At 43.9% G+C, this 16,680-nt stretch overlaps 1 pseudogene; it reads left to right on the forward strand.

Annotated features, from left to right (window-relative positions):
* Positions 1-284: 284 nt before the first annotated feature.
* LOC139701343 (protein transport protein Sec61 subunit alpha-like 2) overlaps positions 285-16,680 on the forward strand; it is a 29,109-nt pseudogene continuing 12,713 nt past the window's right edge.

The following is a 16,680-nucleotide window of genomic DNA, read 5'->3' on the forward strand; positions in this document are numbered from 1 at the left end:
GGCCACAGACAGGCCGCTGTGGGCCATGTTCTGTGAACACTGCCATGTGTGGGTCGAAGGTGGCAATCGTTTCCTTGGTTGACAAAGGGGAATGGGCCATTTACTGTGTTCTTGACATTATGCTGAGTTATGTGCTTCAAACTGAACTTTAATATGTTTTTGTTTTCTAGGGCAAATGGCTCAGTCTACGAAATCCTACAAATGGACTTTGGCATCAACAATAGCAGTGGTCTGGCAAGACCTAGCAAATCAGCTGACAAGTGGCGTACCCAATCAAGGACCTCATGAGCGAGCTGGTCATTTCTGAGATCTTTGTCAGCCAGTTGACCTTTGTGGGCATCATCCTTCTTGCAATGGTGAAAAATTATGGCTTTAGGAGAAGAGGTACAGAGAAGTTTTCTTTGAATACTCTGATTACTCAAATGTCACGAAGCAGAATGTCATCTCTTCTCTCCCATGCACTTGGTACATGTTGTTTAAACAAGAAAAATATTCTTGAATTGCATTTCATTTACCTGTTTTCCATAGTGCCTCCTGGAAACTTTGTAGGTCTACTCTGTAGATCCCTTTTTATTTTTGGAGACTGTGGAATGGTTTACTGGGGAGCCCTCATTCTTTATTGTCTCCATCTTTGCGCATGTCAGGACCAAGTGTTGTGCTGAGGGAAGATAGTTTTTTTGAAATATATGGTAGGGTGTGTGCTGGAATAGAGTTCTGTGTGCCCAGTTACCAGCTTCTCATCAATTGGCTTTGCTGTGAGAGTCCCCAGGTGGCCTGGGATTGGCAAACTTTGAAGTGCAGGTGGACCAAAAGAATCTTGTTGGAAACTGCCCAGATAAACTTAGGATCCCAGAGCCCACTAAACTGCCTGTGGTTTTGCTTCATGGGTCAGAAGGTGGCTGGGTTTCTTTCCCTGTATTTGGCTGAAACTCTGTCCACAACTAAGGCCCAGGGACCACACTTGAGGATGGATTCATGGATGATATTCCAGTTCATAAAAAGGAGGGTGCTGTGAGTCTATGGGAGGGTCATGCACTACATGCTCTTCTATCCTGGAAATGATCAGGTACATTCTGCACTGAGTTGAGCTTCCTGCTGGGACCTCACACACAGGTGTTCTAGGGAAATCTGTCGCTGCTTTGAATTATTTGTCAATCAAGTTGGATACCAGAGTTGAGCCAATTGCAAATGAAAACCCTATTCATTAATTAATCTACCATTACTCCCCCATCTTGAGATCCTAGCATATGCCCTATAGCTGGAACACATGTTCCCTGCCTCTGCCTGGGTTGTTCCTTTCCTGTGCCTTGGCTGTTAGAGAGGCATTTTCCCTGACCACACTGGTTTGTGTGCAGCCCTCAAACCCCTCCCTGCTCTTCTGTTTCTGTCCATGTCTTTCTATTTCATGATCCTCACAGATGTCACTGCCGGCCATTGCTGCATTCACCTACTGATTCTCTCCCCAGAAGATGAGATCCTGGCCAGTTTCATCCACCCCTGTCTCTGTTGCACCCATAGCAAGGCCTGGCACAGTTGATGGTTGTTGAATGAATGAATGAATGGACCCTGTACTTGAATCCAAGTTCCAGGGCATTTAGGTTTTGAAACTTATGTGATCCTGTCAGCAGTGATCCACATTTTGGTGTGGTGGAGGCATGACATTGTAGGAAAGCAGCTGCTAAAGAACAGAGGAGGCTGGTGTGTGTTTCAGGGGGAGATGATGCATCCTTGCAGTTCTTCTCCCTGGGAGCTCTCCTGAAGATTCTCCAGCTCAACCTAGCATGGGCCACAGCTGGTGAATATCTTCACTCAAGTCTTTGCCCCTTGTCCCATGCTTCATCTCCAGCCCTCAATTCCCTATTGGTGCCAAAGCCTCCTGACACTTATGAGTGTGGAATTCAGCAGAGAGCTTCATGCTCTCTTCTTGGGAAGGCACCAGTTTCTAGAGTTGCTGGGAAGCAAGATGTGTTTACCTGTCAGAGCCTGGAAACAGAGCAGGAGTGGAGAACAGGGCTGGGCAAGTGCAGAGCACAGGCTGAATCCAGCCTGGTGCCTGGTTTGTATATAAAGTTGTATTGAAATCCAGCCATTATCATTGTCAGAGTCTATGGATGCTTGGATGGTGATGCTGGTGGATTTGAGTATTTGCAACAGAGAGTATCTTTGGCTGAACTTTAATTTTAGCACCTTGTAATAATGTGTGAGGAGGTGGGTGAGGAGAGGGCTGCTATCCTGTTGCTGTTAGGGAACATTGTTCTTGACTCTCAGCATTTCTCATCAGGAAATGAGACTTTGCCAAAAGCACTCCAGCCCTCTTTGACCAGTGATGATATTGTCTTTCATTGGGCCACATGACTCAGGTGCTGGGCTAATTGAGATTCACTCACAGGGTCAGGTCCATTGTGGAGACAGAGCAGAATTGGGGGGAAGAGCTGCCAACAACCTCATGGCTGTGAATGAAGGGCTGGGTGACAGTATGTGGCCTGTGGTCAAGATGCAGGTCAGATGGACAGTCTTTTACAAGCATTGCCACTGTCCTCAGGGGGCTATCAGTTTCTTTGTGACTAGATCAGAGGCCAGTGGACAGAGATGGGTGCTGTCCCCATGGGTGGCTGCCTGCAGCTTGGGTGAGGTACACTCTCTGTCACTGACCTCATCATCCTGTTTTCTCCCTGCTGGTGCAGGCTGAGCATCTTGAGGCCACACAAGGCCATGATCCTGCTGTGTGCTCTGCATCTAGTGTCCATGAGCACCCCCACCTGGCTGATCTTCACTCAGGGGCACTCATGGTGTAGCCATCTGCAGTTGGAAAGTGCTGTGGAGGGAGGGCAGTGGTGTCAGGTGTGATCACACTCATTACCCCAGTGTTTTAGTGGCGTTTCCTGAGGATTAAGTGAGACATTACAGGCAGTCTTTGTACACTGGTCTGCATAGTGCATGCAGTTAATAATATTTAGTTTTTATTTATTTTTTTATCCAATATCATCATCACACTCACACCCACTCACAGGTAAAAGGAGCCATTTCAAACTGTCACGGACAATGTGTGTTCAGTGAGGTCAATTTACACATGGCCAGAAATAACCACTCTTGTTGGTGGAGCCACAAGCTTGTGCAGCTGGTGTTCACACTTGCAGTAGAGTGGGTGCCACATGGGTGTCACGCTGGTGTCCAGATGAGCATTTTTCCAGCACGTGGCTGTAGTGGATAATAAATATTACTGTGCACAGATGTGAGGTCGTGTTCCTCAGGGCTGTGTCAATAGCAGTAATATTTATGACCCACCCACAAAATGGCCATCGTGCAGCTCATCCATCAAGGGCTTCTACCCTGGGAGCATTCAGTTTTGTGGGCAATGAGGCCTGAGTGACAACTTTAGGAGTGATTATGTGAGGGACTCCAGGTTCTGTTTGACACCACCTTTAAGGTGGTGAATCATCAGGAGAGCCTGTCTGGAGACAATGGTTTTCCTAAAAACCAAAAGCCCTATTTGACTGTTGGCAGGTGAATGAGGCTGCTGATCACAGCATGGATCCATGGCAGTAGGAGCTGTCCATGGGCACCGTGGCTTCCAGAAGCCTTCCACAAGCCTTCTATTTCTGTTTGGAATGACAGAAAGTTCTTGCCAACAAATGGCCTTGCAAGTCTCTGCGCTGGCCCTAGGGGGAGAGCCATTCCCCACAGCTGGGGACCAGGGAGATGTCTGTGCTCACACTAAGCCAAGCTGATCTGTTCCTGTCTGACTCACTCTCTGCTGAAACTGTGCCTTCAGCAGGTCTTCCTGGGTTGTCCCATCTGCAAAAGAGTCACATGGACTTTGCAGTGTTGTGTTACCAGTTATTGTGAAGGCGAGACACAGGAACACACCTACACAAATGCCACATAATGCATGTATGGGAAATGCTAATGCTATGTTTTCTTTTTATTTTTGCTTAAAGAGGAAATACACAAGAACAGTGGTGGCATTCAGAATAGTTCCTAATGGGCGGCACAGGCTTGGAACTGCTAGAATAGGTGCGACTTGTAAATAATCCCAATGTCTCTGCCCTTTCCTGGGCCCACCAGCTGCATGCCAGCTTCAAAGCACACAGCAAGTGCCCTCATGCCCCATACTTGACTGGCTCACTGCACAGCCCAGAGAACTCATTTCTAAATTCCAGTGGTCAAGATGGCATTTTTAAAAATCTGCTTTATTTTTTTTTCTTTTCCTAGAAGGGAATCATAGGTGACTGTCCCTAATATACCCACTAGGTGGTGCTGTCATTCCAGGTTGTGGCCACAGATGGGCCCTTCTCCCCTCACCCAGAGGGCTCCAGAACATCTGAGGCCAACTGGCTTTGCCTAGTCTCCCCTGAGAGTGAGCAGAGAAGCTCCCTTCTGTCACCCACCTGGTCCAGCAGGCTGGAAAGGTACTGCCTCCCTTCTCCACACTACTGCAGGCCCCACAGCTAGATGGATGCCTAGTGGACTTTTCCCCTCAAAAGTCTTTAATATTTTTATTTCTAAGGATTGGTGCTCATTATAAAAATTTTAAGCTACATATGGAGAAATTAAAATCCAAGAACCCCCAGTATGACCCCCAGTATGACTCCCAATCCAAATGGTTCATCTAAGTCAATGCTATGCAGACACAGCTGGCTGGACAGAGATTTGGGGGTGAACATCACACACTGTAGCTGTGAGCTCCTTCTCTGCATGCTAGGATTCCAAGAGATGTCAAGTCCCCCATTCCCTTCTACTTAAGAGGAGCCAAGAAATTTAATGTGAGATCCTTGCACTTCAAAAAATCATCAACCACCACAAGGTACTGATTGTTGATAAAACAAAACCATCTATATTTTGCCTAGAAGGATCTCAGTTCACCTCCAAAAGAAACACATAGGACAATAGTGAAGAATAAGAGAACGTTATCTCAAGCAAATGGAAACAAAAATTAAACAGAAGTAGCTATTCTTATATCACAAAAATTACACTTTAATACCAAGTGATTCTCCTGCCTTAGCCACCTGAAGTGCTGGGATTAGAGGTGTGCACCTCCACACCCAGGTGACTTTAGTTTTTAAAGCAGTTGGAATTCAGTCAAATTATGCAAAAATTATTTTAACTGTTCAATCATATCCAAGTTACCCCAATAACCAAAATGTTCATTTCTTCTGATTTTAATATTATTGTTTTGATATATAAAGCTTTTAAATCAGATTTTTCTTATTTCAACTGATTTATAGGTTAGTGTATTGATCCCTAAATATCCACTGTTATTTACTTATAACATATTTTTAAATAAATGCATACTTCTTTAAAGCATAGTATTAAGATATATAAAGATTAATAAAATGATGATAATAATAATAATAATAATAATAATAAGCAAAGAAAAAAGTAAACATAAAAGAGTAAATAGTAATTGTCAGGAGGGTAGATATTGTCACAGGTAAGAAACCTAAGCCTCTTCAGACCTTTTAATTATTTGATTCTGCACATGCAGTATCAATTAGATTTACATATTCATTTAATTTTCAACTCTCAAAGAGTTGTGGTACAAATCTATGTAGTACAAGATAACAAAAATAGAAGACAGTTACAGAGGAAGAAAGGTCAGACAGCACAAGTAGTCAACAATAACCAAAATGGCACTAGTAAATATTCACCTGTCAAGAACCACCTTGATGGGGTAAATTCTCCAGTAAAAAGACATAAAGTTCTGTAATAGATAGAAAAAAAAATCTATATTTTGCCTGGAAGAATCTCATTTCACCTCTAAAAAACACATAGGATAAAAGTAAAGAATAAGAGAAAGATATCTCAAGAAAATGGAAATAAAAATTAAAAGTAGCTTTTCTTATATCACAAAAATAGACATTAATACCAAAAGTAAAAATAGACAAAAGTCATTATATAATGACAAATGGTTTTAATTAAGCAAGAAACTATCATAAGTATAAATATAAAATCACATAATACTACAACACATAGACATGAGACAGACACTACTTCATCTAAAGGGAGAGAGAGACTTCAATGCATATTAATAGAGGACTTCTAATAACAGAGTTTGAAAAATGGATGGATTTTTCATCCAAAAACATCAAAAAAGGGACACAAGATTGTAAGTGTTTTGACCATAGAAATATAAGGACAGCATTCCTCTGGTGAGCAAACTCCCAGGAGGTAACAGACGCACTGTTTCCTATGTTTGTAATATTCTGCAGTTTCTTCCAGAAACTAGCAAGATAACTAATACATGTGCAATACCTAGCTGTTGTGGCAATGCCTTGCATGAGGAAGCTCTTTGCTAGAATCTTATCAGCCTTGACCTTTACTTTATGCACTTAGCTCCTTGGGGGGACTCTCTTTTTAGAAAACCACAGTGTTTTGCCAAGCTCTGCTGCACTTGAAGCTTACCAAATAATAGTAACATTAAACAATGTACTTACTTGAGAGCCACACAAATTTCCTAACATTGCACATTGCAGCCTTAGTAGGTAACTATCAAAGAAGCTGCATAATGTTGCTAAATCTGTAGCCTAATGGCACAATGAACATTAATGTACTACTGATGCCAGTGACCTAATATAACCTACTACTATAAGTAAAGCTGGCAGCTTGGATAAGGAGACTTTCTGCCGTTCTGTCATTCTGCCTCTGCTCCTTGCTTCTGTCTCTTCTTCTTTCTTTACACAGGATTTAAAGTACACTGCAGAGCAGATTGACTTAACAGTACTTTCTAACAAAAACCAAAAGAAGACAAATTCTTCGAACGTACCAACAACATTCTCCAGAATAGACAATAGATTAAGTCATAAAACAAACCTTAACAAATTTTAGAAGCTAAAAATCATTTCAAATAACTTTTTTTTCTGAACACAATGTAATAAAACTGGAAACCTACAACAGGAGGAAATTCAGAAACATCTTGTGTGTCTGCAAATGTAACAAAAAGCTCTCAAATAGCCAAGTGTCGATGAATAAATAGAATGGAAATTTTAAAAAATTCTTTAGAAAAATGGTGATAGAAACCCAAAACAAAAAGCCCTATAGCATAGAGCAGAGGCAATTTTAAGAAGATTAGATCAGTACATACCTACATCAAAAAAGAAAACAACCAAGACTTCCACTTCACAGAGGTAGAAAATCAAGAACAAGCCAGACCCAAACCTAGTAGAAGAAAAAATACTAATCATCAGAGAAGAGGTAAATAAAATAAAGACTGAAATATTATTTAAAAAATATCAACGACAGAAAGAATTTATTTATTTTTTATCTATCTATCTATCTATCTATCTATCTATCTATCTATCCATCCATCCCTAGGATTGAACTCAGAAGCAACCACTCACTAAGAGATGTCTCCACCCCTAGTTTGTTTTTTATGGAAAGACAGGGTCCCATAGAGTGGCTCAGTTTCTCACTTTTGTCAAGGCTGGCTTTGAACTTGCCTTCCTCTTGCCTCATTTTGAGGATCTAAACTGTTCATGTCAACAGTTAAGAGCACAGCTTTGCCATTGAACTTACTTAAGTAGTGGGAATATCATGATGCTCTATAATATGAGGATTCCCAGACGTGACACCTACAGACATCTTTGCATTGGCTTTGTCCACAGAAAGCATGAGACTCACCTTTCAGGACTCTGCTTGGTGCATGGTTTGGCTTCTTCTCTTTTTGGGGGGAGGGTGTCTGCTGGAGACTGAGCCCAGAGCATCATGCATGCTACGCAAGTGCTTCCCCATGGAGCTGTGCCCCCAGCCCTCCTTGGCCTTCCTTGGCGATTGGAGAAACAGTCTGTGGGACTCCATTTTTATTGACTTACTGGGAAACTTTGTGTCCTCTGATTCTGTCTCTTCTTCAGATCCAGGTGAAGGAGAAGGTGCTGTGGATGGCCATCCCCCTCTTCATCTTTTTAGTCTGCTGTCAGGTCAATCCAGTCTCCTGTGCTTGTGTTGAGGTGGGGGGGGAGAGGGGGGGACACACGTGCCACTCCTTTGGTTTCTGCTTGTTTCCAGATCCTCTATTTGGTATTATGGCCTCAGATTCTTCGGACTTTTTCTACTGGCTGTGAGGGATTCTGGCCCCCAACAGAGGGAGGCTCAGACTGACTCTGCCTCTTCTCTGCTGGACCAGCACCTTTTAGTTGAATGACAGCCTTTCTGTGGAGCTCAGAGAATGGGCAGCTCCGTGGCCTGGAAAGTCTTCATGTGCCACGTCGAACAGCCTGATCAATGGTGCATTCAGCCTGGGCAACACCATCTTCTTTGGAGTTGGGTTTGAATGCAATACAAAACCTGGAAGAGCAAGATAAGTCTCTGCTTGAGAATTTCTGAAAACTTGCAAAAACTAGAGTGTTTGAAATCCCTGAAACGAGATGGCAAGTCCACCTAGTACATTCTCTAGAACTTTCTATTGGTTTCTCAGCAGCAACTTTTTCATATCTACAGGTGACATATATGGATCAAAACCACAAGTGACAGTGGAGGGTCAACTCTAACCAGTCACCTGTGGGTCTGGAAACAATTTTCTTGTGTATGTTGGTGGTGCATTTGATGGACATGGTTTAAAAATGGGGTTCCAATGAGGTTCCTGTCACTCAGAATCAGAGCTCATCTGAACATGATGGAAAGGGAAGGTTGATTCCCAACTAGATCCAATTGTGCCAGCCCCATCTGCAGACTCAGGAAATGATTGGAATGTTATCCAATTTTATGAACTGATGAAGGACGGGCCTCTCTGACCTCTGTCCAGCCAGAATGGATCTGTCCATGGGGATGGGAATGCAGCAGGCTGTTGAGGGGTATGTGACTTTCTGAGCAGAATGACATAGGGTCAGGTGTGCTTGACAGAGGGACTCAGTTGTGTTCTAATTTTTGGTTTGGGGTGGTTATTCTATAATTGCTGCCATCAAAATGAAGCCCATCCAATGTGCAGAAGGGGTCACATGCAATTCTCTAGTTTCATTTTATTAAATGATGTCTTGCTTTCCTTAGCTCACAGGGGCTTTGTGGGTGCGCTTTCCTTAGGCACACTCATGGAGCTGAGTATCTCTGCAATTGTCACCTTGGGCCTCATCACACAGCTCTTGGCTGGCACCAAGATGATTAAAGTGGGTGTCACCCCAAAAGACCAAGTCCTCTTCAACGGGGCCCAGAAATGTAAGAAAGATATGGGTACAGTTCTGGTGTCTAGTTGAGAATTTGAATTGGCTCTAAAATTGCGGGCATTAAAACAGCCCAGTTTGGCCTGTGTGCTTGGCCTTCTGACCCTGTAGGTGCTCCATGGCCTGTTAGTGAGAGAGCATTTCTGGGACATGCTGGGTGTGGGGGAAGGCCAGGCAGGGCAGGAGAGGGCAGAAATGCCCCAGATGATGGACTTGAAGGATTAGGGCATGGAGGTCACCCCTTCACCAGCCATGATTTCCGTACCTCGTGAAGGAGGTGACATCTACTGCAGAGCTGTCATAAGAATTCAATCAAAGCCAGGTGCTGTGGAGTATGCCTGTAATTGCAGCAGCTCAAGAGGCTGAGGCAGGAGTATCTCCAGTTGGAGGCCAGCCTCAGCAACTTAGTGAGGCCCTAAGCAACTTAGTGAGACCCTGTCTCTAAATAAAATAAAAAAATGGCTGGGGATGGGGCTCAGGGGTGAAGCACTTCTGCTCAGTCTTCAGTACTAAAAAAAAGAATTAAATTGAATAATCACTCTCACAGTGCTTAGCACATGGTAGTTATTTAGCAAGTGCTATTTTTCTTCTGCATTTAATAGGATTTATTGAGCAAAAAGGTGATCCTCTCAGTCCAGCTCTGCTGTTGATTAGTTTTTTGATGTGAAAGAAATTTAGATAATAGTTCTGGAGTCTCAGTTTCTATGTGCTCTTAAACTAGGTTAAGAGTATTGGCCGTATCAAATGATAGGCAGCCCCAATAATGGGGACCAGCCTCAGAGTCAGCCAAGCCTAGCCTCTGTTAACTGGAATGTATTATTTTGAAAACAATATTTACAATTTTTTACTCTGCCATCTTCCATACAGCATGCCTTAGAGATCTTAAGTTAGAAGGTTAAATAATTGAGTGAGAAATCCATCTAACTTAAATTTGTGAGTTTCAGTCACAAATCAAGATTGTAGAATATATTTATGTATTAATGCATTAATAATTAATGAATTAAGTAATGCATTATTAAATATTAAGTAATGCACTTATTATTCAATGCCTTAAATTAATGCACTATTCTTCTAAAGCACTAATAAGTGGTATTATTTTTTAAAATTTTTATTTTGAGCATTTTAAAATACACTTGGCTTAGTGCAGTGATGCACACCTCGAATCCCAGCAGCTCGGGAGGCTGAGGCAGGAGGACTGTGAGTTCAAACCCAGCCTCAGCAACAGTGAGGCCCTAAGCATCTCTATGAGACCGTCTCTAAATAAAACACAAAATAGGGCTGGGGATGGGACTCAGTGGTTGAGTGCCCCTGAGTTCAATCCCCAGTACCAAAAGCAAAACAAACAAACAAAAAAATTGCATTGTTTTTCTAAAGCCAAAATTGGGTGTTTTTTTTTTTTTTTTCTATTTCTCTCTTTGTTTTTAATATAATTTTTTTGCAAACCTGGAAATAGAACTCAGTGCCTCTACCACTGAGCTACAGCCCCAGAAGTTTTCTCCTTACCCTTGACAATTTTTTAAAATGTTTTCCCATCTTAAGAATTCAAGATCATTAAAAAAAAAAAAAAAATTAGGATTACTGGGCTGAGGTTTAGTAGAGCACTTGCCTACGGTCACAAGGCCCTGGGTTCAATCCCTAAAGCCACAAAAAAGACCAAATGTGCTTTCACTAGAAAGCCTTTGAGTTCTTGTGCACTTTGACGTGTGACAGTTGGACATTCCTCACCAAGTCCCTGGGGGCAGTGTTAGTATTTGTCATTTGTGTTCCTGCCACATTCTGCTCAGGGTTTTCTTTGATCCTTGTGCTCGACATGATCGTCTCCATTGGCCAGTCCATCAGGGATGTGATGACAGGCATGGACAGGGACCCCTCAGAGATGGGTGCTGGGATCTGCTTTCTGATCAACACTCAGTTGAACCCCCACTCACACCCCATTTTCTCAGTGACCCTGCTGTCCCTCTTCCTCCTCAGCAGTACTCAGCCAGAGCTGGGGCAAGGCCAGGCTCAGGTCTGGGCTCAGGGCTAAACACTGGCCTGAGCAGGGTGAGGCCTCATGTTGGAGGCTGGGTACCGCCCAAAAAGAAATCAATCAAATAAAAACACTGTGCCCATCTACACTGAGAAATATTGAAATCAATAAAGGCATGCTGTCCACCTGCAATCCCCAAAACCAATTTAGAAACAAAAACAAAAAATGTAGGGGCTGGGGCTGGGGCTCAGTGGTAGAGGCTCACCTGGCATGCTCAAGGCCTTGGGCTCCATCCTCAGTACCCCATAAAAATAAAATAAAATGTTGTGTTCACCTCCAACTAAAAAATAGATTTTTTAAAAAATTAGAGAATCGAAAGACCCTGGCTTTGGCTTTTGAATTCCCATGAAGCAGATTGAGAAGGGTCTCTTATTTGGCCTTCATAGCAGAGAGCACAGTCATTGAAGATGGAAGGTACCAGGGCCATGGGACCAGTAATGCAGAGTCCACTTTTATTAATTTATTTATTTTAATTCTGCAGTTCTTTGTAGCAGGCTTGATCGTTCTCCTTTTGAATGAGCTTCTTTAGAAAGGGAACGGCCTGGGCTCTGGCTTCTCCCTCTCCATCTCAAGCAACATCTGTGAAACCATCCTGGGGAAGGCCTTCAACCCCACCACCATCAACACTGAACAAGGTAAGGGCCCTGCCTCCCATGGGGCACCTCTGCAGGAAGTTTTCATGCATGCAGAGTATTCCTCTAGGGGAAAATGTCTGTTTCAGAAACATATCTTCTGAATTTTTAGTGTGCAAAGTTTTAAAAATATAGCTGAGTGCAGAGGCTCAAGCCTGTCATCCCAGCAGCTCAGGAGGCTGAGGCAGGAGGATCACAAGTTGGAGGCCAGCCTCAACAACTTAGTGAGGCCCTAAGCAACTCAGTGTGTCCCTGTCTCTAAATAAAATATAAAAAGTGCTGGGTACAGGGCTCAGAGGTTAAGTGGTCCTGGGTTAAATCCCTAGTACCGAATAATAATAATAATAATAATAATAATAATAATAATAACAACAACAACAACAACAACACATTCAAAATGATATCTAAACTTTCACATCTTATAATAATATTTCAAGGACAGTTAACATGTCACAGAGTAATCCTGCCTCATATTTCTTAGCAGGAACCTGCACTGCAAGGACACAGAAGTGTTGATTTTAGCCAATTGTCTTCTGGTGGACATTTGAGTTCTTTCTCAGTCACAGTTAGCATCAAAGTGAATATCCTCAGGCAATCATCTGCACATATTTTAGCAGTTGTTCTTAGCGAATAAGATACTAAAAATGAAATTGCTACACCAAACCACTTATTCAGGCAAGGAGCAGTTACTTCAATGATTACAAGTTCAAGGACAGCCTTGGAAAATAAGTGAGACCCTGTCTCAAAAAGGGCTGGGGTAGAATTACTGTTCCTGGGTTCAATCCTCAGTATACCCAATTTGGGGCAGAAGGCACTGGGGATTGAACTCAGGGACAGTTAACCCCTGAGCCCTGTCCCCAACCCTCTTTTGTATTTTATTCAGAGACAAGGTCTCACTGAGTTTCTTAGAGCCCCAATTTGGCTGAGGTTAGCCTCCAATTTGCAATCCTCCTGCCTTAGCCTCCAGAGCTACTGGGATTACAGGTATGCACCATGACACCTGGCTTAAAAATCTTAATGAAATAAAAATTGCCAAACATGTGAGACTTCTTAGGAGAGGGAAATTGACTTTTTTTTTTCTTTTCTTTTTCTTTTGGCCTCTGAACCCTGAATCTGTTATTTGCTGGGAAGTCTCTCATGGAAAATGTTTGTGTGCATTTTTGTGTTTTCTTGGAATTGACTGTGGAGCTGGGTCTTGGCCTCCAGTGCCACATCATCAAATTGAGGAAACTGCAGATGGGACCCTGCAGGGTGCCTGAGGTATCCCATGGGAAAGACTGGACCTCGGGAAGGAGGGTCAGGGACACTTACAGAAGAGTAGGCAAAATGACACCAGACTCTTCCTAGAATTTCAGAAAATCTAAGGTGAATTGAGGATCTGGGGGTGCAAAGCAGCTGGGCCCCAGCCATGGATGTGGGGGTGAAAGCTGGGTAGGAGTTGGGGTGTCTGCCAAGACCTCCTGGCTTTGGGGTGGCTGCCTTCAAAAGGAGCGGGAGCAGTGGTTGTCACAGGGGCCAGTCAGCGAAGGCTTGGGCCATGGCATCCAGACAGAGGATCACTTTGCTCTGGAGCAGGATGGTGAGTGAGGGGACAGTTTTGGAAGGAATGATTTGCTGTCCCTGAGAGACAGGCTGAGAAAATGGCTGGGTAGGTGGCACAGCCATCCAGCCTGAGCCAGCCAGTGTGCCATCAGACTGAGGGCCTTAGGACTTAGCGAGAGATGAAGGCCACAGAAAACCGAGACGTGGAGGTGGCTGCCCTTGGCCACCTCTGGGACATGGATGGGGCAGAGGGGCTACTTGGGGAGCTTTGAGTGGTGCTGTAAGGAGCCAAAATGGTGGAGCCACGGGGACACCCCCAGGACGGGCAAGAGGAGGGTCGAGCAGGCACAGGTAGCTTGCAGCTGGAAGGGTCTCCTGTTACCAGGAGTGCCACCACGGCTCAGCTTGTGACCTGGAAAGTGGGGTGTGGAAGGGCCCCTAGGGTGGAGAGTGCAGTTGCTCTTTCTTCCCTGAGGTGGGGGACAGTCTAGGCTGGGAGGGAGGTGGACAGTACAGACGTCACACGGCTCTCGCCCCCGGGTGACACTAGTGCATGAAACAACCCAGTTCCCAGAGATCAGAGGGTAGTGATTTGCAAGAAATGACCATGTTAAACATTCAGAAAGCTCCTAAGGCCCTCACCCTGCCATTGATGTCACCCACCTTTCATTCCAGACATTTGTCAGTCAGGTGCTGTTAAGCACTAGGCACTTATGTGGGTGCTAAGAATACAAAGGGATATAACGTAAGATGTGTGAGCGTCAGTGTCATCCCAGTTCCCTGGGTCAATATAGAGCAGAGAAGGAAGATGGGATGACTGGGGAAGAGTGTTACAGGTCCATCTAGAGAACCTGGCAGGTGCAAAGGCCCTGGGGCAGAGATGAGCTGGTGTGTTTGAGGGTCCATGTGTGGCTCAGCGGAGCAAGTTTGGGGAATTCAGAGAGGTTATTGGTGGCAAGAGGAACCAGGACAAGTCCCTACTCTCTCCCCATGGGATTGCTGAACTTCCTCCTTTACAAAATGCACAAGATTTCATGTCTCCAGATTCTTGACCACAGGGACATCAGCTGTTGTCCCACACAACCAGAGGCGGCAGGGAGAGGGGCTGTCAGAAGACCACTATGGGGATGCCAGGGGGCCAGGGAAAGCTAGGACAGCATTTCTTTCACAGATATCCTGTCCATGTTGTCAGACAGATGGCCCATCTGAGTGGCCATCCAGAAGGTGACACGAGTCCTTCTGTGCCAACTCTGGGGTGACAGGAAAATGCAGTCCCAGGGAGAGACTGGAATGTCTGAGTCCCCAGCTGTTAGCCACTCTGCCCACAGATGCCACGTCTAGGGAAGCACCGACCTGGGCAGCAGGGGCCATAGTGACAGTGTTTCCCACTGTGTTCTTTTTCTAAAGTCAGTCTCACACCATTTCTGAAGTGCTCAGACCTTGGTGCCCTGTGCTGCAGTGTCCCTGGCTGGTCTGTTGCCTGTTCCTCAGGCCAGGACACTTTCTGCCTGTTGCTGAGGCTGAGGCAGGATGATATCAACTTGGAGGCCAGCCTCAGCAACAGAAAAGCCTCAGAAACTCAGTGAGATGCTGTCTGTGAATGAAATACAAATAGGCTAGGGGTGGGGTTCAGTGGCTGAGGGCCCCTGGGTTCCATCCCTAGTGCCAAAAAAAAATCTAGATCATGACCCTGTGAGTGTTGGTGCCGTGAGTCTCCTGGCTGAGTCTCCTGGCTGATTCTGTTCTCCTGCCTCTGCTTTGGCCAGGAGGAGGCCCAAGACCCAGCGGAGTCCAGCCCTTTATTCTTCCCTTCATGTTTGTGTCCTCCTCTGCCAACAGGCATGAAATTGGAGGGCACCATCTTGCATTGTTCCATCTCTGGGCCATGCGCACAAAGTCTGAGCCCTTAGAGAGGTTTTCTCCCACCAGAATCTCCTCGACCTCATGAACCTCATCGCCTCCATCTTGTCTTTGCTGTAATAATCCATTTCCAGGTGTGTCCAGCGTGAGCACAGGAAGTCTGCATTTCTTTTTTTTTATTTTTTTATTTTTTTGGTACCAGGAATGAAACCCAGGGGCACATAACCCCTGAGCCCCGTCCCCAGCCCTTTTTATATTTTATTTAGAGACAGAGTCTCGCTGAGTTTCTGAGGCTGGCCTCCAATTTGCAGTCCTCCTGCCTCAGCCTCCAGAGCTGCTGGTGATGACAGGCCTGCGCCACTGTCTCTGGCTTCAGTATAATTGTGTTTTTTTTTTTTTTTCTGTTTAAAAACGAATGGCTGTAGAGTGGACTTTAGTATATTTTGAAACCAGTTTTTCTTTTTTTTTTTTTTCTGTGTGTGCTCCAAGCACAGTGGGAGTGAGGGAAGGGACAGATGCTCTCCAGCACTGTCAGAAAGTTAGTATTGAATATTTTATATAAAAGAAAAGGCAGAAATATTTAAAATAGTTTTGATTATTAGATGCGTGTAAAAATTAAAAGGTAGTGTCCAGGCCTGATGTGGTGGTACATACCTGTAATCTCAAAAATCATAGAGGCTGAGGCAGAAGGATCACAACTTCAAGGCCAGCCTTGGTAACTAAGTGAGACCAGGTCTCAAAATAAAATATTGAAGAATTGTGAATATATATGAGTGATAAAGCACCCCTGGTTTCAATCCCCAGTACCATATAAAACAGTAGTTTCCAAGATTTAGACCCAAATCAGCATCCTCCACTCTATCTGCAAATATGTGAAGTTCTAAAAGGCAATAAATTTAGCCATACATACTACTAGTTGTCTGATATTGACCATAATCTTGAAATATATACATAGAAGACCCTTCACAATGTATTAGGTGTTCCCATTATTTTTTTCCAATTGCAATGAGAGAGGGAGGAAAACCAATTTAGCTTATGGGCCACTTCTTTCTTTTCAGGACTAATGAATCAAATATTAAAAGGCTTTAGTGTTTAATTGATTATCATTTATGTAATCATAATGATATGGATTCTGTGATTTCTTGCTTAATCTACATTGGATACTTTATTATTTCTGAGTATCAGCATCTGTACAGACCACCACACCCCACTCTATTTTTTAATAGTTACAAGTACCTGTGTTCATGCTTCATCAGTTAGGTATTCCCTTTTAAAAATAATTATGTGTTGCATTCTTTCTGTACAGAAAATTCCTGAAGGTTAAAAACCAGTAAGCATTTTCACAAATTTGACTTTAAAATAGTTTTCATCGCAAAACACACACCAGAAGTAAGAATGATTTCTTTCTCTAATTAGCCTTTTTAACATCCAATATCAGGACATGAATGCTGCTCATGGAGGGATGTTC

Source organism: Marmota flaviventris, chromosome 12 (assembly GCF_047511675.1).
Source record: "Marmota flaviventris isolate mMarFla1 chromosome 12, mMarFla1.hap1, whole genome shotgun sequence".
NCBI classification, from domain to species: domain Eukaryota; kingdom Metazoa; phylum Chordata; class Mammalia; order Rodentia; family Sciuridae; genus Marmota; species Marmota flaviventris.